General features: G+C 36.1%; 2 pseudogenes; both read right to left on the bottom strand.

Annotated features, from left to right (window-relative positions):
- Positions 1 to 5868: 5868 nt before the first annotated feature.
- Positions 5869 to 6796, bottom strand: LOC105614380 (olfactory receptor 4P4-like; annotated as a pseudogene).
- An 11263-nt stretch (positions 6797 to 18059) lies between these two features.
- LOC105614381 (olfactory receptor 4P4-like) lies at positions 18060 to 18990 on the bottom strand (annotated as a pseudogene).
- Between the last annotated feature and the right edge of the window lie 4609 nt (positions 18991 to 23599).

Genomic DNA, 23599 nt, shown 5'->3' with positions numbered 1-23599 from the left:
TAATATTATGAAATGTCATTAACACTATCGACGCTATTAACACTATCAACTATTTCTGTTAATTTTGCTCTGACACAAATACCTTTCTTTTCATTAGTACTTACCCAATCGATCTTCTTCCTTTATTTTTAACCACTTGGCATCTTTATTGTTTAGGTTAATCTCTTTAAAATGTATGGTGGTTGTGGTTTAGTTGCTAAGTTGTGTCCAACTCTTGCGACTCCATGGACTGTTACCTGCCAGTCTCCTCTATCCATGGGATTTTCCAAACAAGAATACTGGAATGGGTTGCCATTTCCTTCTCCAGGGGATCGTCCCGACCCAGGAATTGAACCTGGGTCTCCTGCATTGCTGGTAGATTCTTTATGGACTGAGCTAAGCAGGAAGCCCCTTTAAAATATATGACTATATTTAAAAATCTAGTCTGATAATTATTATCTTGTAGCTGAATAATTTAAATCAAGCAGTCTGACGTATTTTCATGGATTAATTTCTATAGTTCTATATCTGTTTTATACTTTTAATATATTTTTATTTTTAATCTGTCCTCTTTTCTTGTCTTTTAAGAAGAAATGTGTTTGTTTTCCCCTTCTAAAATTTTGGAAATTTTCATTTCTGTCATTGCTATAGAAATTTGTCACATGTGAATCTTATTTATTATTTAAAAGAAGATTTTTTTTTCTCAGTTTCTGTGGCAGTCCATACAGTTTAAGGGGCATAAACTTCACTGATATTGTCAGTGGTTTAGATCTTAGTGTTGGTACCAGATAGTGTAACAAAACTTTTATAAAATAAAGAAGGGTTCCAATTACTGTGAATAGCAATTTATGATAGATCAGTAAGTCTGAAGAAATATACTTCTTTTTTTCAATAAGAATCATAGGATTCTGAAGTGGTAGACATCAAGTGAAAGCACTTCACTGCTAGAGATAAGGTGGTCCCAGGCCATCTTATACTGGTCTCCATGGGAACAAAGTTTCACACTATGTTTGTTTCCACAGTTCCTAAATGCAAAACTAAAATAGACATTCTTGATGACAGAATCTTTTCATTGGATTTTGATTCTTATTATGCCCAAACGTAAGCCCATGGAACATAATTTCTCTATCATTACTATGTAGCCAAAATAACACCGTATCTCTGATGGACATGCATATATTAAGGTCACCATTATATCAACAACAAAAACAAAACATAAACAATAGGGGGCACTAATTGTTATTACAAGTACTTCTCAAATTACTTGTTTAGCTTGTGGATAGATATACCTTGAACATTGACAATGGATGTTCATAAATTACTTTAGATGATGGCTTCAACTGTACCTCCTGCTTCAGATTCAGTAATTCAAACAAAAACTCATGTTAATATCTAAGGATTAGGGTCTCTGAGGCAAAAGAGGATAGACCCTCCCACCTGAAAAACTAATATGTCAACAAATTTGGAAAACTCAACAGTGGCCACAGCACTGGAAAATGTCAGTTTTAATTCCAATCCCAAAGAAAGGCAATGCCAAAGAATGTTCAAACTACAGCACAATTGCACTCATCTCATACACTAGCAAAGTAATGCTCAAAATTCTACAAGTCAGGTTTTAACATAAACCGTGAGCTTCCAGATGTTCAAGCTGGATTTAGACAAGGCAGAGAAGCCAGAGATCAAATTGCCAACATCCACTGGATCATTGAAAAGGCAGGAAAAAAAAAAAAACTAGAAAAACATCTACTTTTGCTTTATTGATTACACCAAAGCCTTTGACTTTCTGGGTCAAAACAAACTGTGGAAAATTCTGAAAGAGATGGGAATACCAGACCACCTGAACTGCCTCCTGAGAAATGTGTCCTCAAACAGGCATATGACACCACTCTTATGGCAGAAAGTAAAGAATAACTAAAAAGCCTCTTGATGAAAGTGAAAGAGGAAGGTGAAAAAGTTGGCTTAAAACTCATCATTCAAAAAACTATGATCATGGCATCTGGTCCCATCACTTCATGCCAAATAGATGGGAAAACAATAGAAACAGTGAGAGGCTTTATTTTTTTGAGCTCCAAAATCACTGCAGATGGTGACTGCAGCCATGAAATTGTAAGAAAAGCTATGACCAACCTAGACAGCATATTAAAAAGCGGAGACATTATTTTGTCAACAAAAGTCCATCTAGTCAAAGCTACGGTTTTTCCAGTAGGTCATGTATGGATGTGAGAGTTGAACCATAAAGAAAGCTATGTGCTGAAGAATTGATATTTTTGAACTGTGGTGTTGGAGAAGACTCTTGAGAGTTCCTTGGATGGCAAGGAGATTATTGGCAAGGAAATTATTCCTGAATATTCTTTGGAAGGACAGATATTGAAGCTGAAACTCCAATACTTTGGCTACCTAATATGAAGATCTGACTCACTGGAAAAGACCCTTATGCTGGGAAAGATTGAAGGCATCAGGAAAGGCAACAACAGAGGATGAGATGGTTGAATGGCATCACTGACTTGATGAGCATGATTTTGAGCAATCTCTGGGAACTGGTGATGGACAGAGAAGCCTGGCGTGCTACAGTCCATGGGGTCGCAGAGTCAGACACAACTGTGCAACTGAACTGAACTGAACTGAAAAACAGAGTAGTAAATTTTCCATCATGAAGAAGCTCAGTGATTGCCAGCAACACATCATCAAGTAAGAATGATCTCTAAGAGGTTAGGTTTGAACAAGTCTCATACACTTAAGAAATGTTCATGAAACCCTTGCCAAATTGTCTCTTTTCCCTCAGTCAACAACTGTGATCTTATGGTGAGTTGGACAAGGCAGAAACACACATTTGCATCTGTTTGCATTTAGTTCTACAAGAAAATCTGGCACTGACTCAACATGGAATGTTATAGCATTACAGCCTCAAACATGAATATTCCCAAAAGAGATAACACTGAAGAAATTCTTCTCAGTAGTCAAAACCTCAGCCAATGCACTTGATTGTCTAGTTTGTAGAGACAACAATATATCTAGATGTGTAGGACTGTTCCTAAACATGGCATTTGTTAATGGTTTCACTGGGAAAATAACTATTTAGAAAACATAGCATAGAAGGTGTGAAAATAAGACATATTTTTCCACAACTTCTGTACTATACAGAAGCCCAAACTAGTCCATTGAAAACCGACACATACAGGACAGATGCAGAGTTTTATGGCCAGCAGCTCAGCTGAGGTACCAGCTCACAGCCAACCTCAACTTCCAGGAATGCAATTCAAGGTGTTAAAAGATTTCAGCTTCCAGTTAGTGAATTTTTTTAAATTAATTTATTTTTTATTGAAGGATAATTACTTGGCAGAATTTTGCTGTTTTCTGTCAAACCTCAACATGAATCAGGTATAGGTATACATATATCCCCTCTTCTAGCTCCTTCCCAACTTTTGAATTATCTAAGCTGCAACCTCAGACATCATGGAAGTTAGATAAGCCATCTTCAGTATATCTAAATTCCAGGTCCCAATCACAGAAACAAAGACTAATATAGCATTGTATATGTTTCATACATTTAATTACATACTATTTTTTTTTCTTTTTTAAGTTTTGCATATTAATTTTACAATCTCTTCTCATTGTGACAGATTATTCAAGAAAGATGGCAACCTAAACTAGAAGAGAAACTAACATTTTCCAGAAGGTTTAGGATTTGCATTTCCTTTTTGGGAGAGAGAGAGGGAGATTATCTTTGTAGAAGCATCTTGTTTGGCAAAAACATAGAGATGTTATTTTTTTTTCTTTTATTTATTTATTTATTTTATTTTTAGTTTTTTATTTTTTAAATTTTAAAAATTCTTACATGCATTCCCAAACATGAACCCCCCTCCTACCTCCCTCCCCATAACATCTTTCTGGGTCATCCCCATGCACCAGCCCCAAGCATGCTGCATCCTGCGTCAGACATAGTGTAGAAGAGTGGTAATAAACTCTAAGTAGCCACAGGATTTCAATGTTACACTCATTTACCTATTAGTCTCAACTCAAGTGAAAAATGAAAGTGAAGTCGTTCAGTCGTGTCTGACTCTTTGTGACCCGTGGACTGTAGCCCACCAAGCTCCTCTGTCCATGGGATTCTCCAGGCAAGAATACTGGAATGGGTTGCCGTTTCATTCTCCAGGGCATCTTACCGACCCAGGGATTGAACCCAGATCTCCCACATTGCAGGCAGACAATTTAGCCTCTGCACCACCAGGGAAGCCCTTAAATATAAGAATACAGTCTTTCAGAAAACCTCCTGTAGAGACACAGAACTTCAGATCCAAGTACTAACTTCAAAGATTTCAAGGGAGGAAAGGAAGCCAGGTTGAAAGAAGAAGGGGGAGGAGGCAGGAGGGGGGTGGTGAAAGGGGTGGCCTTACAGACATCTCCTGTCACCTACAGACACCCAGGCGATATGGGACATTTCCCTGGGCCTCCAGAGAAGGGAGGACTGGAACTTGGCCCTACCAGAAATCAGACCAGACCAGAACCAGAATTCGAGTTCTCTGCCAAGAGAAGGTGACCAGTCTCCAAACCTCAGCTCAGGCTGAGGGCCCTTCGATCAGATTCCTGAATCGAGGACTGGGGGACTAGAAAGACAGGGAAGGATAGGAAGCATTAAGGAGAGGAAAAAGAGAGGGAAGGTGAGTGAGGTCAATAAAGTATCTTGTTCCTTACCGGTCAGGGCACTCTGGCCAGTTGTCCGGGTCAGGAGGAGACCAGGGACCAAAGGGTCCGAGTTGCGGCCACTGGGTCTGGTCCATTGACGGGCAAGCTGGCCCCTGAGTACCCCAAGTGGTCAGGATATCAGTCTCAGTGAAGAAGAGTCCCACCAGAGTCGCCATTTGTTGCAGTATGGGGGACCCCTTCCAGGGCCCGAAACTGGGCTCTTGTCTAACACTTGGAAATGAATTGTCCAAGGAGACCTATGTGCTGACAAACAAGAGATTTTATTGGGAAAGGGCACCCAAGTGGAGAGCAGTAGGGTAAGGGAACCCAGCTCAAATATCCGCCTTTAAATGCTCTCCTCTGAGAAACTGGAAGTAAAATCTCACAATATTTGTCCTCTATTAGATGACTTCGTATTAGTTTATGTCATTAAGAGCACCCTAGAATAAGATTGGCAGTCCAAAGGAGAGAATTAGAGAATTGGCTATATGTTACTAGAGAATTTATGTGTCAGTAATTAAGGATGCTTATTTAATATTGGTCTGATATTTTAGGAGGGCTTGCCTGTTAGCTCAGATGGTAAAGAATCTGCATGCAAAACGGGAGACCCTTATTAGATCTCTGGGTGAAGAGTATCCCCTGGAAAAGGGAATAGTTGCCCACTCTAGTATTCTGGCCTGGAGAATTTCATGGACAGAGAATTTCATGGCAGGTTACAGACTATGAGGTTGCAAAGAGTTGGACATAACTAACTATCACTTTCACTTGAAGAACCAACATAATTATTTTACTCAAATCTAATAAATTTGAATAAAACTTATCAATACATCCACTTCCCACTATTCTCCACCTACGATTTCCTAGAAAATTAAGCAATTCAAAAGTAAAAAAGAAAACTTTCACATATATATATATATATATATATATATATACATATATATATGAAGAAATAAAATATTTTATTGTATAGTCAAAATATAATGTCAAATTAAGGAATTCTTGAGACAGGTATGAGAAGAGAAAAGAGGGAAAATAAACATGAAAAAAATTAAATTTCCCAACCAGGAGAGACCTGAGGAAATGCTGAAGATTCTATACCCAGCTTTTGCAATCCCTGTAAACTCCTTGTATATCATCCCGTATTATCCAGGGCTCAGGATATTTCTAGCCCTAAAGTGACTTTCTGAATTTTTTTTTTCATTCAGGTTACTGCCCTTTCTTAAGAAATGGATGATACCACACTTTCTTCACAGCATTCTTCATCTCCAAGTTTCTCAATGTACAGATCGGAGGGTTGAACATGGGAGCAATGATGGTGTAAAAAAGAGCAAACACTTTGTCTTCTGGAAAAGTTTCAGCTGATCTAATGTAGATGAAGAGGACAGGCATAAATAGAACCACAAGGGTGACGTGAGAACTGCAAGTAGAAAGAGCTTTGGTGCAGCTCTCTGCAGGGTAATCCTTGATTTTGTGTAATATCAGAAAATAAGAAGCCATCAAAATCACAAAAGTCACCAAAGCAATCAGACCTGGATTAACAACTACCAGGAGACCAATCCTGTATGTATCCATGCAAGCCAATTTCAGCAAAGGGTACACATCACAGAAGTAGTGATCAATCTTATTGGGGCCACAGGTTGGTAAAAAGATGGTGAGAAGAAATTGACTGGCAGAGTGTATAAGTCCCCCTAGTACAAGAAGCTATGATGATTGTGTTGCACTTTAGTCTGCTCATGACGATGGTGTAGTGCAGGCGCTTGCAGATGGCCACATAGCAGTCATAGGCCATCCCTGTGAGGATAAAAATCTCAATGGCTCCAAGGAAGTGAAGGATAAAAAGCTGTGTCATGCAGTTACTATAGGAATTGGTCTTTCTTTCTGCCAGTAAATCAGTCATTAGTTTGGGTGTCACCGTCGATGTGTAGCAAAGGTCAGAGAGTGAGAGGTAATTAAGGAAGAAATACATAGGTTGGTCAATGAGAGGACTGCATATAATAGAAATCATTATGAACAAATTTCCCATCCAAATAGCAATGTAGCAAAATAAAAATAAGACAAAGCAGAAGATTTCAATGTTCTTATTTCAAGATAGTCCCAAAAGAATAAACAGAGAGGCATTATTTCTATTTTCCATGGTCCAGTGCAGTAAAAAGGCATAACAGTCCCCTGAAAGGACATAATGCATAAGTTGATATCAGAAATATTCATGGAGAAAACCTATGATAACACTAATGTCTGCTATTTCTGTTATTTGCAAAAATGAAAATAGAGTTTTAGATGTAGATAAAAAGAACTTATGGTTACCAAAGGGAAAGGAGGGAGACATAAACTGGGAGACTAAAATTGACATAAACAACCTACTATAAGTAAAATGGATACTAATAAGGACCTGCTCTATACACAGGAAACTCTGCTCAGTAATCTATAATGACCCATTGGGAAAAGAATCTAAAAGAATGGCTGTATCTAGGTGTACAACTGATTAACTTTGCTGTACAGCAGAAAGTAAACACAGCATTGTAAATCAACCCTGGTCCAATAAAAATTAATCAAAGCAAACTAATATCATGAAACTATATTTAATGAACATAATTCCAGCCTCACAAAATGAAAATTTGATAGCATTTTTTGTTTCTGATTAGTTTCATGATTTTCACAAGTCCATCTTTAAGAACATCAGGTTCAAAATAAATGTTAATAAATATACATACATTTGATTAATCAATCAAATTATTTAAAAATAATAGTTGCGAATATTTCCCACTTCTAAAAAAATATACAAGTTCTTGAAAAGAATCATTGCTCTGTATGTCTACAAACTCAAATTTGTTAAAGACACAATTAAGCATAAGTATTACGAAGTTTACCTTTAATGATATAGAAGAAAGCATAAAACCTAAAAATATTCACTAGTAGAAAATATCCTGCCCCTCAAAATAATCTTAAAATGAGGTAGAATATAAAATTAAATATTTATTTATATAATGCATGTATATTTACAAAGAGGAAGATGAAAACTATGCAAGAAGCCAATGCAATTGGTTTGAAAACTTTTAATTGCTTAGTTATATTTTTATTACTGATTTGAGACAGTAAAGTTCTAACATTTACAACAGAAGTATGTTTATTTCTGGCACATCAATAAAAATGATATACTAAATCAACCACAGAATAGAATAGTAGCTAAAACTAAAAACAGAGAAGCAAAAGGAAGTTTTACCTTCACGACTTTGCCCTTAACTCACTGTATAATAATTTAAGAGCAATATTTCTCTCAGTGGTTTGAATTGGAGTATGACTTTTTCCTCCTTATTTGTCCAATCTAAGACTTTTTTAGAACCCACATATAAAAATTTTACACTGTATAGTTCAGAGAAAAAGTTCATGAGAGGTGTGTGGGAAAGGCTTTCTGAAGACAAACATTTGGGGTCTAGAATCCATTATTAATTACACTGCGGTGTGTGAAATCTGTACAAAACAGTTTAGTCCTCTAAATTTAGGCTCTCATTGAAAAAGACCTTGTTGCTGGGAAAGATTGAAGGCAAAGAGAGAAGAGTGTTGGTGGATGAGGATGAGATGGTTACATAGCTTCACCAACTCAATGGAGCAAAGTCCAGAAGATAGTGAAGGACAGGGGAGCCTGGCGTGCTGTAGTCCATGGGGTCTCAAAGAGTCAGATATGACTTAACAACTGAACAACATTTGTAAAATGGTGAAATATTTTATATTTTGTCACAAAACACTCAAATTAATAGTCATTGTTTTATTAGCCATTGAAGTATTCATTGATATTTTTATTATATGTATTCTTGTGTTACCAGTGAGGCTGTCAATAATAAAGTTAACTAAATATAACTTTCATATAGAAATTGAAGTTTTAAAGCCATACAATTATTTTAAACTGGAAGAAAATGTTGAGGTATACTAGACAAATCCTCTAGTTCTAAATAGGAGGAATTTTAATTCAAAGCTTTTAGAAAATATTAAAAAAATGAATAAAGGTAGCTTGAAACACTTCATAAACAATCTGTTAAATCATATGGATTTAATATGGATTTGACATATGGAAATACAAGCAATTCACTTGGGGTTGACCATAGTCTCTAAGAATGTAGTTTGTGTCTCAATAATAATGACATATATTACATAGAACTAGTAATTAGCCTCCAATTAAAATTTAAAAAAAATTTTTTTAAGAAAAAAAGAACTGGTAACTACATACTCCAAGTATCCTTACTATCAATGTGGATCCCAAAATACATTATAAGTAATTAAAACTTTTTCTAAAGTTTGTTACATGTCTTCTGCCCTAATCTTGTAGCTATATTTTATCAGTTAATTTATAAATTCTCTGCTTATCACTCTCTTTTACAGACAAAATTAATTCTGTCACATCCAAAAGGAAAAAGTCCTTTTCAATGAAGCCTTAACACAATTAAATTATATCTATGGTAAAATTTTAAGATTTAAAATTAGTTTACAGTGTAGCCATTAAAAAGTAAGGTTTCATGCTTCCAGTTATATTATAGAAATATTTCCTCATCTCTCCCTCTCTCTCCCCTATATAATGGTTAATCTAAAATGATATTCAAAATACTGATTTGGTCAACTTGAAGCAATCACTTATTCATTTGAATAGACATAAACAAAGCCATTATTTTATTTTTTTATTTTTTTTTTTTTATTTTTTTTTTTTTTTAGTTTTTTATTTTTTAAATTTTAAAATCTTTAATTCTTACATGCATTCCCAAACATGAACCCCCCTCCCACCTCCCTCCCCATAACATCTTTCTGGGTCATCCCCATGCACCAGCCCCAAGCATGCTGCATCCTGCGTCAGACATAGACTGGCGATTCAATTCACATGATAGTATACATGTTAGAATGTCATTCTCCCAAATCATCCCACCCTCTCCCTCTCCCTCTGAGTCCAAAAGTCCGTTATACACATCTGTGTCTCTTTCCCTGTCTTGCATACAGGGTCGTCATTGCCATCTTCCTAAATTCCATATATATGTGTTAGTATACTGTATTGGTGTTTTTCTTTCTGGCTTACTTCACTCTGTATAATATAATTATGGGCATGGGAAAAAACAACCAGTTGAAAAATTTTTCCCACCCCTAAATTAAACAGGAACATTTTAGTTTATACATAAATAAATTAAGCCTATAAATAAACTAAGGCTTTTACAATAATTTACCAAAGCCAACTGTCTCCATTTCATACAGTATTAATATTTCTTCTAATTAAATTTGACTTTCTAACCAAACAGTTTTGTTAAACATGTGTTTGATCTCAAATTTTCTCAATTCTCAAGGCCACAAACATTTCTTTAATTCCTTTCCTGATAGTTTTATTTTTGTGCTAACTTTCCATACAGCTGTATCCCGCAATGCTTAAACTAGTGCTTAGATTTCTAGCTTCTCAATTTTAGTGGGGAAAGATCTCTAACTTTTATTTTTGACACAGTCATCAGTTTCAAGTGTGAACTCTTAACTATATTTCCTGTAACATTTTTCTGTATCTAAATTGTAGAGAAATAGCTTCTTCCCTAAATAATTCAGAGAATTATGAGATTCAAATTTTAAAACAGATGGAAACTTTGAAAAAAGTAAAAAAGTTAACAAATGAAACAGTCTAAATTCAATTTGACATAAATACCAAATGTTGAATACAGTCTTGACAATTTAATAAAATATTCTTTAGTTAAAATTTTACACAATCCTGGGGTTCTCCACTATTATTAAAGGTAAAGTTTGGGAAAATATTAAAATCAAGGAGGTGAAATTGCATGGGTTTATATTCTGGCTTTGCTAAGAGTGAGTATATGGCCTCAATATGTTATTTAATTACACTAACAGCAGCTTAGTAATTTTTTATTAGTTTACAATTTCACATTTTCATGTGCCTAACATTCTTCTAAACATTGTCTAAACAAACTTTTCAATCATCTCTATAACTCAAATAAATAAATATTAGTAGTAAACTTAGCTTACAAATGGGGAAATTGAGTTTTAGGAAAATTAAAAACTAGTGCAAGATGGTCTTAATAAGTGGTAGAGTCAAGAGCTAAAACAGCATATATCTTACTTAGCAATACAGTTGGTAAAATGTTACACAGTTACCATAGTTCCTGAAACTTGCATTTTGTTGATGAGCATATCTACCTCCATATTTATTGTGAGAATTAATTAGATAAGAGGTGTGAGTCAGCCAGTATGTATTAGAAGCTCAGTAAATATTTCAAGTGATTTTATCTTTGCTGTATCTCCGTAATCTTTTTTTTTTTCCTATGAATGTCTAATGTATGACGTTGAGAGTAATGTGAATTCAAATCATGGAATGAAATACTCTGAACAGTAGGTGAATGAGCAGAATGAGGAAAGAATGGCAGGACTGAAAGGAAACGATATGAATGCATTCACACAACTGAAGTGGAAGAACATGTGTGGCAAGTTACATCTCCTCCTTTCCATGATCCTACCCAAATGTGTGGAGCCTAAATGATTACAAGATACCACTTATTTAACCAATAATCAATAACTATTTGTTGAAATAACTTCATTTTTAAAAAATAGTATATAAAGTATTCAAATCACTTGAAGTTATCAGCATAACATTTATTACAGGAAACACAAGTGGAGAGCAAGGTACATAGAGATAAAGTAAACAGACTCAAATTTTGAGATATCTCCTTTCGATTTTTGTGGCCTGCTTAGAGTCTTTGGTAAACTTAATTTTTTAATATAAATTTATTTATTTTAATTGGAGGTCAATTACTTTACAATATTGTATTGGTTAACTTAATTCTTGAACCATCTTTTCTTTCTTTTTTTGTCAGGATGGTGATCATGGATCATGACAATGGGTACTGGAAGGATTTTCTTTTTCTTTTGGATTTGTTTTTTTCTCACTTTCTTGGTAATCTGTGAGTCATTTGTTTTTTTAATGACTGCTTTGCCCATTTTCTACCAAAGTCTTAATACTATTTTCCTCTTGTTCAGAAAAACATGATTTTCCTATCACTGTCTGAAAGCAAAGTATAACGAATAAACAAAAATAAAGTGTACATTCTAAAACTATATATATATCTTATTCCAGAACACTATATTTTGCAAGTTGTTTGGATTTATGCTCCTGAATCATGAGTTCACCAGGTGGATTTCCTCTAGATCCAAGTCATCAGATCCACTGACGTGAATATAAAATCTGGATTATAAATAGTATGAAAACCACCATTAGCTATTGTGTTTGATTTAGGAAGCTCAGTTATTAGACATTCATTCCTCCTGGGCCTTAGTGACTGAATTCCCTTGCATTTCACTCAGAATTTTCTGATATAAACAACACTGTGGGGCTTTTGCCTTGAGGGGGCTTATCCTTTCCACGATTTCTGTAATCTGAGTGAGAAACAAAGGACAGCTCTGGTACTAGGGTTCACTCTCAGAGTCAGAAAGATCCATTCGAGTATTTTTGCCTGGGAAATCCCATGGGCAGAGGAGCCTGGTGGGTTGCAATTCATGGGGTCAGAAAGAGTTGGACATGGCTAAGCAGTGAGTTGAGATAAAACTTATTGCAATTAATAGTCTTCATCGCCCCTCAAAAGATTGTCTTCCCTGAGAGAGTTAGAATGGGTTTTACTTTATTTTCAAGTATTGATTTCCTAAAAAATTATAAACTAATAAAACTTGGTATTATTTTTAAGAATTTAGAAAACTTCCAAAAATAATATAAAATTTTTTCAGTTAAACATGTTTTAATTTTTCCCGAAACATATCTTTTCCAAATGCCTTTCTTTTCTTATTTTCTTCTTTCCCATGTGTTTCTGAAGATTCAGTTGCCTTCCAATGTGCTATATGAGCAAAATAAATAATAGCAAATGCATAGTGAGGATTTACTGTGTGTCATATGCTAAGGGTTCTCTTTCATCTTAACATGGTCCTAGTGAGAAAGGCACTAAGTCTCCTAAATTTACCTATGAGTAAAATCAATGAGATAAGTTAATTTATAATTTGCCTAATGTTTCCAGGTGTTGGTTGGCAAACTGACCCCCATTGAGGAGGCAGGGAGGGACTGAAAAAAGAGGCAGACGGCTCCAGATTGGAAGGTGGCGCTTTTAATAAACAAGGAGACTTACATGGGGGGTGGCGCTTTTAATAAACAAGGAGACTTACATGGGGGGTTCGTCATGGATAGCTACTAGACAAGCAGATCTTTGCCTCTTTATGTCAGAAAATTTAAGATCATATAGAGGCCTTTCCTGGGTTCATTCACATATTCAGTCCAGATGGTCTCAACAACACTTTATTATCTCAAGTCTGCATCCTTGAAAACATCTCCACCTATGGGGATGATGTTGTTTAGTCGCTCAGTTGTGTCTGACTCTGCAGCCCCATGACTACAGCAAGCCAGGTTTCCCTGTCCTTCACCATCTCCCAGAGCTTGCTCAAAATCACTTCCATTGAGTGGGTGATGCCATCCAACCATCTTGTCCTCTGTGATCCCCTTCTCCTCCTGCCCTCTATTTTTCCCAGCAACAGTCTTTTCCTTTTTTTTTTTTTAATGGCCTTAATTTTATTGTAAGATTTTATAACTTGGTGGTTTTCTTTTTCTCTTTAATTTTTATTTTTACTTTATTTTACTTTTACAATACTGTATTGGTTTTGCCATACATCAACATGAATCCACCACGGGTGTACATGCGATCCCAAACATGAACCCCCTCCTGCCTCCCTCCCCACAACATCCCTCTGGGTCATCCCCATGCACCAGCCCCAAGCATGCTGTATCCTGCATCAGACACAGACTGGTGATTCGATTCTCACATGATAGTATACATGTTTCAACGCCATTCTCCCAAATCATCCCACCCTCTTCCTCTCCCTCTGAGTCCAAAAGTCCACTATACACATCTGTGTCGTTTTTGCTGTCTTGCATACAGGGTCATCATTGCCAGCTTTCTAAATTCCGTATATATGTGTTAGTATACTGTATTGGTGTTTTTCTTTCTGGCTTACTTCACTCTGTATAATCAGCTCCAGTTTCATCCATCTCATTAGAACTGATTCAAATGTATTCTTTTTAATGGCTGAGTAATACTCCATTGTGTATATGTACCACAGCTTTCTTATCCATTCATCTGCTGATGGACATCTAGGTTGTTTCCATGTTCTGGCTATTATAAACAGTGCTGCGATGAACATTGGGGTACATGTGTCTCTTTCCATTCTGGTTTCCTCAGTGTGTATGCCCAGCAGTGGGATTGCTAGGTCATATGGCAGTTCTATTTGCGATTTTTTAAGGAATCTCCACACTGTTTTCCATAGTGGTTGTACTAGTTTGCATTCCCACCAACAGTATAGGAGGGTTCCCTTTTCTCCACACACTCTCCAGCATTTATTGCTTGCAGATTTTTGGATTGCAGCCATTCTGACTGGTGTGAGGTGGTACCTCATTGTGGTTTTGATTTGCATTTCTCTAATAATGAGTGATGTTGAGCATCTTTTCATGTCTTTGTTAGCCATCCGTATGTCTTCCTGGAGAAATGTCTATTTAGTTCTTTGGCCCATTTTTTGATTGGGTCGTTTATTTTTCTGGAATTGAGTTGCATAAGTTGCTTGTATCCTGGGCCATAAATCTAACCTTGATAAATTAAAAAATATTGAAATCATTCCAACCATCTTTTCTGACCATAATGCAGTAAGATTAGATCTCAACTACAGAAGAAAAACTATTAAAAATTCCAACATATGGAGTTTGAACAACACACTTCTGAATAACCAACAAATCACAGAAGAAATCAAAAAAGTAATCAAAATATGCATAGAAAGTAATGAAAATGAAAACACAACACCCAAAACCTGTGGGACACTATAAAAGCAGTGCTAAGAGGAAAGTTCATAGCAACACAGGCATACCTCAAGAAACAAGAAAAAAGTCAAATAAATAACCTAACTCTACAACTAAAGCAACTAGGAAAGGAAGAATTGGAGAACCCCAGAGTTAGTAGAAGGAAAGAAATTTTAAAAATTAGGGCAGAAATAAATGCAAAAGAAACAAAAGAGACCATAGCAAAAATCAACAAAGCCAAAAGCTGGTTCTTTGAAAGAATAAATAAAATTGACAAACTATTAGCCAGACTCATCAAGAAGCAAAGAGAGAAAAATCAAATCAATAAAATTAGAAATGAAAATGGAGAGATCACAACAGACAACACAGAAATACAAAGGATCATAAGAGACTACTATCAGCAGTTATATGCCAATAAAATGGACAAAGTGGAAGAAATGGACAAATTCTTAGAAAAGTACAATTTTCCAAAACTGAACCAGGAAGAAATAGAACATCTTAACAGACCCATCAGAAGCATGGAAATTGAAACTGTAATCAGAAATCTTCCAGCAAACAAAAGGCAAGGTCGAGACAGCTTCACAGCTGAATTCTACCAAAAATTTCAAGAAGAGCTAACACCTATCCTACTCAAACTCTTCCAGAAAATTGCAGAGGAAGGTAAACTTCCAAACTCATTCTATGAGGCCACCATCACCCGAATACCAAAACCTGACAAAGATACTACAAAAAAAAGAAAACTACAGGCCAATATCACTGAAGAACATAGATGCAAAAATCCTCAATAAAATTCTAGAATCCAACAACACATTAAAAAGATCATACAGCATCAGTCTTTTCCAATGAGTCAACTGTTCACATTAGGTGGCCAGATTATTGGAGCTTCTGCTTTAGCATCAGTCCTTTCAGTGAATATTCAAGGCTGATTTCCTTTAGGATGGACTAAATAAAGTGATCACATGGATCACAGCCTTGTCTAACTCAATGAAACTATAAGCCATGCCATGCACAGCCCCTCAAGGTGGATGAGTCATGAAGGAGAGTTCTGACAAAATGCGGTCCACTGGAAAATGGAATGGCAAACCACTTCAGCATTCTTGCCTTGCGAACCCCATGAACAGTATGAAAAGGCAAAAATTTGGACAATAAATAGAACTCAAATTCAAGAATGGGTGGACAAATGAGGAACTTCTGATGCCCAAGCCCATCTAATTGCTCTAGCAGTGGTCATGTCCTCTCCATGACCGACACCAGGCAGAGAGGATAGTACCTATAAAAGTCAGAAGGGCAGCTAGTTCTAGGGGAAGGAAGCAGTGAGGACAGGAAGGAACAGGTGATGGACTTTGGAGATGATTACTGTGCTCTATTTCTTGATTTAGGTACAGAGCATAGGTTTATTTCCTTCATAGTTCTGTCTCTCTCTGTTTTGTTTTTGTTTTATTTCCTTATGGATTATATGTAATAATTAAACTATGAAAAAATATGTAAGATGCCTTAAAACTATACATAAGTCAGTGAAACTACCTGAGGAAGACTGTTAGGTTAGATACGTCTTCAAAGAATTAACTTGAAAGCAAATTTAGGTATTTCCTATTTAGTCTTCGTCTACAAATATCATAACCAAATTATTTTTTTTAGTTAACGCTCAGAATTGTGCCGGGGTCCAGCCCCGGTGGATCCAGGGTGATTCGAAGGTGGGGGGATGGAGTCGGCGTCTTTGGAAAAATACATATTTAATCACAGATATAGAGAGATTAGAAATGGATAGTGTAGTAGGAAGATTAGTGGAGAAAAAGAGGCTGAATAACTTGGATTACGTGGAATACCATCCATGCTCCAGATGGGAATTCAGCCAGAAAAACGGGAGCAAGAAAGAAGCGACAATGGGGGAATCAGTCTTTCCGGAAACTGATCCGATTTCTTTAATTTTGGGTTTGCTTATATACCTTTTGTTACACATAGGGATGAATACAGAGTCACGTGGGGGTCAGCAGTCCTGACCTTTATCAAAATCAGGTGCTTCACATAAATGTATATAAAAAAACAGGTCTTAGGGATATTACATCATCTTCTGGCCATGAGTGAGACCTGCTGACATTTTATGATCCTTTCTTTCTGATAACCAAAAAACTTATTTCTTCCAAGGGTGTTTTTTCTTAAACCAGGCACCACCCTCCAAATAAAGTTGCATTCCTATAGGGTGAGGGTGTAGTGAGTTACAATCAAGAAAGGAACTTATTTAACCCAAGGTTAACATGATTAATCTTAAAGGTTAATACTTATTTCTCCTATATGCTTAAAGGTTAATACTTATTTCTCCTATATGTTAGTTATATTCATTATAAGGGTAGGGAACATGGAGATTTAGCAGCAAACATCAGCCCAACAAATGAAAATCCTTTCACCAATGCTCCCCTTAAGATCTATTTAGTCTTAAGATATGATAAAGTTACATTCTTACACAGCAAGGACACAGTGATATATAAGTACAGTGATCTATTACAAAAGAGAAAATCCATTAACTCAAAAAGTCTAGTATTGCTAACATCAAAAACTACCATATTTCCTTTGCTATATTCCAAATACATTGATTAATATATTCCCAGGTGCCTAAGGATATAGAGGCCTGGCGGCGATCATTGACTCAACAAGAAGAAAAAGTCCTATGCTAATTAAGACTCTCAAAATACTCCAAAACTCTGTGCTGTTTATGGTTGAGAGGTAGTAAACAATCATGTGCCTAGTGGCAGCAGTAAGGATAATCCTGTCACACAAGCTAGTCTGTCAGCAGAGAGGTTTGACCTGAGACATCCTTGTCCCACCCAGAGCAGGGAATTAGCAGCAATTATTGACACAACAAATGAAGAGACCCTTCACTAATATAATTCCTAACCAACTATACTAATAATTTCCAACTCCCCAAAAGATTTTGCCTTTAGTAAGTCTAAAACATCTCATGCCTCTCAGGTTAGGAGGCTGTAGACAATCACATGTGGCCGGACGAACCTATACAGGTGGGCTAGATAACCTTCAGAGGAGTCCGTAAGCTGAAACACTCTTGTCACACCCAAGAATTTTTATCGCCTTGGAGCTGCACGTTTACTCCTTCTCCAAGAGAAACGATTATGGGGGAGAGCCCCCCGTAAAGTCAGAGGTGTAGGTGAGAGCATAAAACAGACTCTGGTTTTGGGGTTAGATGCTCGGGAACAGGGGGTTTCCTGAGGCTTGATCACGCCTTTGCGTATGCCAAGCCTCCTTCCTCATGACCTTTGCCATGGGCGGAATTCCTCACGCTGGCCCCCAGCAGAATTGCCTACTCTATATAACATAGCAGCTGTTTCTTTAAGCTAATACATTTTTAATCACATTAGTCTCTACCGAATCTCAGAGTGACCAACAGATTTGTCATTTTTGTCATAATTTTTCAGCTCATCATCTCTGACATTTATAAAGTAAATAATTTGGGCTCTTTGATTTGAAAGTTAATCTGATTCCCAAGTCCACTTTTACTTCCACATAGAGGTTTTAACACATTGACTTGGAGAAATTAATTATGCTTCTCTTCTGAAAACATCTTTTGGTACCAACCCTTTTCATGGCCTTTTTCATCTCTGTATTTCTCAGAGTGTAGATTAAGGGATTGAACATAGGAGCAATTATTATATAAAAGAGAGAAAATATTTTGCCCTTAGGGAAAGTGGTAGGGATTCTTAAATAGATAAATATTGATGGTCCAAAAGTAAGACAACCACAGTGATGTGAGACCCACAGGTAAACAGGGCTTTGTGTCTTCCTTCAGCTGAGTGATTTCTTAAGGTGAATAATATAATGACATAGGACCCAAACAAATGAACAAAGGTTACTAAGGCAACCATTCCTGAATTGGCAACCACAAGGACACCAGTGACATAGGTATCAGTACAGGCAACTTTCAACAAAGGGATAATGTCACAATAGTAGTGGTCAATTTCATTGGGGCCACAGAAGGGCAAACTAATTAGCATAGAGAACAGAGAAAAGGCATGGACAGCCCCACCAGCCCAAGCTGCCAGGATGAGGATATTGCACCTTTTCTTGCTCATGGTAATCATGTAGTGGAGAGGCTTGCAAATGGAAACCCAGCGATCAAAAGCCATGATTGTAAGGATGCACATTTCAGTCATTCCTAAGAAGTGCAAGGAAAAGACCTATAACATACAGTTACCATAAAAGATGGTTTTCCTTCCCAGGAGCAGGTCACTGATCAGTTTGGGTGTCACACAAGAGGTATAACAGATGTCCATAGAGGATAAGTGGCTGAGGAAATAGTACATTGGTTGGTGACAAAGAGGGCAACATCAGATGGAGACAAGGATCAGAAGGTTTCCCACCAAGATGGCTATGTAACAAAATAAGAACACAAAGCAAAATATTTGTATGTTTTTGTTACCAGAAAGTCTCCAAAAAATAAATTCTGAGATGTTCCTCTGACCTTCCATGTATTGTATGCTATCTGCAAAGAGTTGAGTAACTGAGAAAAAACAAAATGAAAGGAAATATTTACAATATGATCACAGTCATATAAAAGCTGCTAACAAGACATTAAAGTTAATTTTAACAAATTACTGAAGCTAGTTATTAAATTAATAATATTATATTTTTCTTAGGAATCATAGCTCATTTCTTCAGTATTGTTTTCAAGTATTTTGTTACATTGGTAATAATAAAAATAAATTTTATTAAATTTTCAAAATATAATTGTTTAGGCTTCCCAGGTGGCTCTAGAGGTAAAGAACCCATCTGCCAATGCAGAAGACACAAAAGACATGGGTTTGATCCTTGGGTCGAGAATATCCCCTGTAGTAGGAAATGGTAACCTAATGCAGACTTCTTGCCCGGAAAATTTGGGGGTTCAGGACAGGGAACACGTGTATACCTGTGGCAGATTCATGTTGATGTATGGCAAAACCAATACAATATTTTAAAGTAATTAACTTCCAATTAAAATAAATAAATTTATATTTTAAAAAAAAAGAACCTAGTGGGCTGTGAATCCATGGGTCTGCAGTAAGTCGACTGAGCACATGGTTTACAGTACAGAACAGGCATTACAGACATTCCTTGATTCATGGTGGTTCATGTTGCAACTTTATTGACTTTATGATAGTATGAGAATAGTAAGCATCAAGAAGAAACTGTACTTGAATTTTGATTTTCTCCTTGATCTAGCTATAGGTGATTATGATACCGTGTTATAATGCTCTGTCTGAGCACTGAGTCATAATAGCCTTCAGGCAGCCTGGTGATCACACAGGCAAAGAACTGACGCAATTACAACCATTCCGTACCAGACAGCCATTCTGTTTTTCACTTTTAGTGGAGTATTCAATAACTTACATGAGATAGGCTTTGTGTTAGAAATAGACTTTGTGTTAGTTTGTTAAAAATAGGCTTTGTGTTAGATTATTGTTGTTTTTCAATCACTAAGTCATGTCCAATTCATTAGGACCCCCATGAACTTCAGCACTCCAGGCTCCCCTGTTTTTCACTATCTCCCTGAGTTTCCTCAAACTCATTTCCATGGAGTCACTGATGTCATCTGACCATCTCATCTTCTGTTTTCCCCTTCTTCTCTTGCCTTCAATCTTTCCTGGCATAAGAGACTGTTCCAGTGGGTTGGCTCTCTGCAATAGGTAGTAAAAGTATTAGAGATGATTTTGCTCAATTGCAGGCTAATGTTAGTATTCTGAGTATGTTTAAGACAAGCTGGACTAAACTATGAAGTCCAGTAGGTTCAGTTCAGTTCAGTTGCTCAATCATGTCTGACTCCTTGCAAACCCATGAATCGCAGCAGGCCAGGCCTCCCTATCCATCACCAACTCCTGGAGTCTACCCAAACCCATGTCCATTGAGTCGGTGATGCCATCCAAACATCTCATCCTCTTTCATCCCCTTCTCCTCCTGTCCCCAATCCTTCCCAGCATCAGGGTATTTTCCAATGAGTCAACTCTTCATATGAGGTGGCCAAAGCATTGGTTTCAGCTTCAACATCAGTCCTTCCAATGAACACCCAGGACTGATCTCCTTTAGGATGGATTGGTTGGATCTCCTTGCAGTCCAAGGGACTCTCAAGAGTCTTCTCTAACACCACAGTTCAAAAGCATCAATTGTTCAGCACTCAGCTTTCTTCACCATCCAACTCTCACATCTATACGTGACTACTGGAAAAACCATAGCCTTGACTAGACGGACCTTAGTTGGCAAAGTAATGTCTCTGCTTTTGAATATGCTATCTAGGTTGGTCATAACTTTTCTTCCAAGGAGTAAGCATCTTTAAATTTCATGGCTGCAATCACCATCTGCAGTGATTTTGGAGTTCAAAAAATAAAGTCTGACACTGTTTCCACTGTTTCCCCATCTATTTTCCATGAAGTGATGGGACCGGATGCCATGATCTTCGTTTTCTGAATGTTGAGCTTTAATGCAACTTTTTCACTCTCCTCTTTCACTTTCATCAAGAGGCTTTTTAGCTCCTCTTCACTTTCTGCCATAAGGGTGGTGTCTTCTGCATATCTGAGGTTATTGATATTTCTCCCGGCAATCTTGATTCCAGCTTGTGTTTCTTCCAGTCCAGCGTTTCTCATGATGTACTCTGCATAGAAGTTAAATAAGCAGGGTGAAAATATACAGCCTTGACGTACTCCATTTCCTATTTGGAACCAGTCTGTTGTTCCCTGTCTAGTTCTAACTGTTGCTTCTTGACCTGCCACAGGTTTCTCAAGAGACAGGTCAGATGGTCTGGTATTCCCATCTCTTCCAGAATTTTCCACAGTTTATTGTGATCCACACAGTCAAAGGCTTTGGTATAATCAATAATGCAGAAATAGACGTTTTTCTGGAACACTCTTGCTTTTTCTATGATCCAGCGGATGTTGGGCAATTTGATCTCTGGTTCTTCTGCCTTTTCTAAAACAAGTTTTGTATTCAATTCATTTTCAACGTGTATTTTCAGGTTATGATGAATTTATTAGGATATAATCTCATTGAACGTCATGAATATCTGAACTATTTCCCACAGATAAATTATACCATTCTTACTTTTAACACTTAAACAACAGTGCTAGTAATACAATTTAATAAAGGACATTTTTTAACTTATAATTTTCAAATGTGTCCTTCAGAAAGGTAATTTTTTTTTTTAATTACATGATGCTCCATTTCCCTACCATGATATAGAACACTTTCCCGGACTTGTCTGTAGTCATATGATCATGGAATACAGTATATGTAATAAAAGTCACCTAAATTCTGAGCTGTGTTATTAGGATTATGTGTTGTTCCTTGAAATAGAAGAGTGAAGGTAGAGTAAGTACTGCATATTGAACTTGGGAAACCAATCTTGCTAGCTATTTTATAAGACTGATATTAGTTGAAAATATAGCAAAAATTTTCAGTGGTTGGTATTTAAAAAAAGAAAATTATATTTCATATTTAAATTTAATGTAAAATAATGTTCAAGGTGAATTTTATAGTCATTAAAATTAAAAGTGCAAATAAAGAGATACAATAATTGAAATTAACAAATAATTTAAATTTGATACTTGCGCTCTCTGCTGGAATAAATTATGGACAGCAAAAAACTGAAAATTTTGTCACCTCAATGTAAATGTAAGGCAAACTTTGTGGTCAAGAAGTGCTCAGTTGTTTTCTGTGGCATGGCTTTTTAATAGATTTGCATGTAGTATATTCTTTTTGATCAAGGTAGGACTTAACACTAAGGTGACGAAAGAATGTACTACTGAGAACACACACTTCTCAGTTTTATTCCAGTCACTCATGAGGAATTAGGTAGCATGCAGGTAGTTGTTTACCTGACTCCTCTGTCAGATGTAGTAGCCATGCTGGACTCCATAGGCATTTTTTTTTTTTTTACATCTGTTTTATTTTGTTTCGGTAAAGAAAAAAAAAAAACTATGAATTTATAGATATTGATTTTTTTCTTTTTATACAAATCTTTTATTACAAAATTTTCGATGTAACAAAATGAATAGGTTAACATGTTCACTATTTTCCAAATTGTGTAGCTGTATTGCTAGTGATATTTAATATTATCTTAGCTGATGAACAGACATGGCTTTAAATCACATTGCAAAATATGTTGAGAGTAATTCTTTTTTTCAATTTTAGCTCAATATGTTTGCCTACCTTAAAAAGGGCAAGTATTAACTTAATCATATTGTCATTATATCCCTAAGACGCCTTTTTTAACATGAAGATGATATCCATAGTCTCCTTTTTATTAACATGAAGACAATAGGGTTGTATATTTTAAATTATGTACCATTTATACCCTATATTCCACAAAATGTCAATTTATACCATAAACTCCATAAAATTTAGTTTTGTTGTATCTTTAAATGTATCACCTCAATTGCAATTAATAACTAATTTATGAAAAAATATTATATTGCATTCCTTTGACTGAAAGTACAAGAAATGAAAGTGACAAAATTTATTGAAAATAAATGTCTAGTTATTATGTAGCATAAGAGTAAAAGTACTCATCTAATCCAACCGTATTATTTTCAGTATCAAATGAATTGATTTAAAATAAAATAAATGAATGTCCCAAACTACAGAACCAGTAAACCGTAGCATTTATAAACTAGATCTTCCAGGTCTTACTATGTATATCATTGCTTTCCACAGGAAAGGGGCACATATAAAAGATAGCAGTAAAAGAATTATCATTACTTTCATCTCATGAAAGATGACAGACTCCCAGATCACTATAAAACATACTATGATAATTATAAGAAGATGCATGGTGTAGCACGTCTGTGATTTAAAATCATTTCATAACATCAAGCTTTCAATCTAAACACTACAGATACTAGTGTTTTGATCTTATAAAAATAGGTTATCAGTTTTCTTGAAGGCACTAGTAGAATAATGACCTTCATGAAGGTTAAGACATTGAACACATAAGTGAAGAAAACATTAAGTCAAAAATCAAGTGAGATGCAAAAGCGATAAGGTCAAAATTAGATATGGTGAAGATACCAAAATAAAATGGAGGACAAACCACTTTTATCCAAGCATTGGTAA

The sequence above is a fragment of the Ovis aries genome, chromosome 4 (genome assembly GCF_016772045.2).
Source record: "Ovis aries strain OAR_USU_Benz2616 breed Rambouillet chromosome 4, ARS-UI_Ramb_v3.0, whole genome shotgun sequence".
Classification (NCBI taxonomy): Eukaryota; Metazoa; Chordata; class Mammalia; order Artiodactyla; family Bovidae; genus Ovis; species Ovis aries.
The sequence above is the reverse complement of the archived record's forward strand: the minus strand, read 5'-3'. Positions and strand labels throughout refer to the sequence as shown.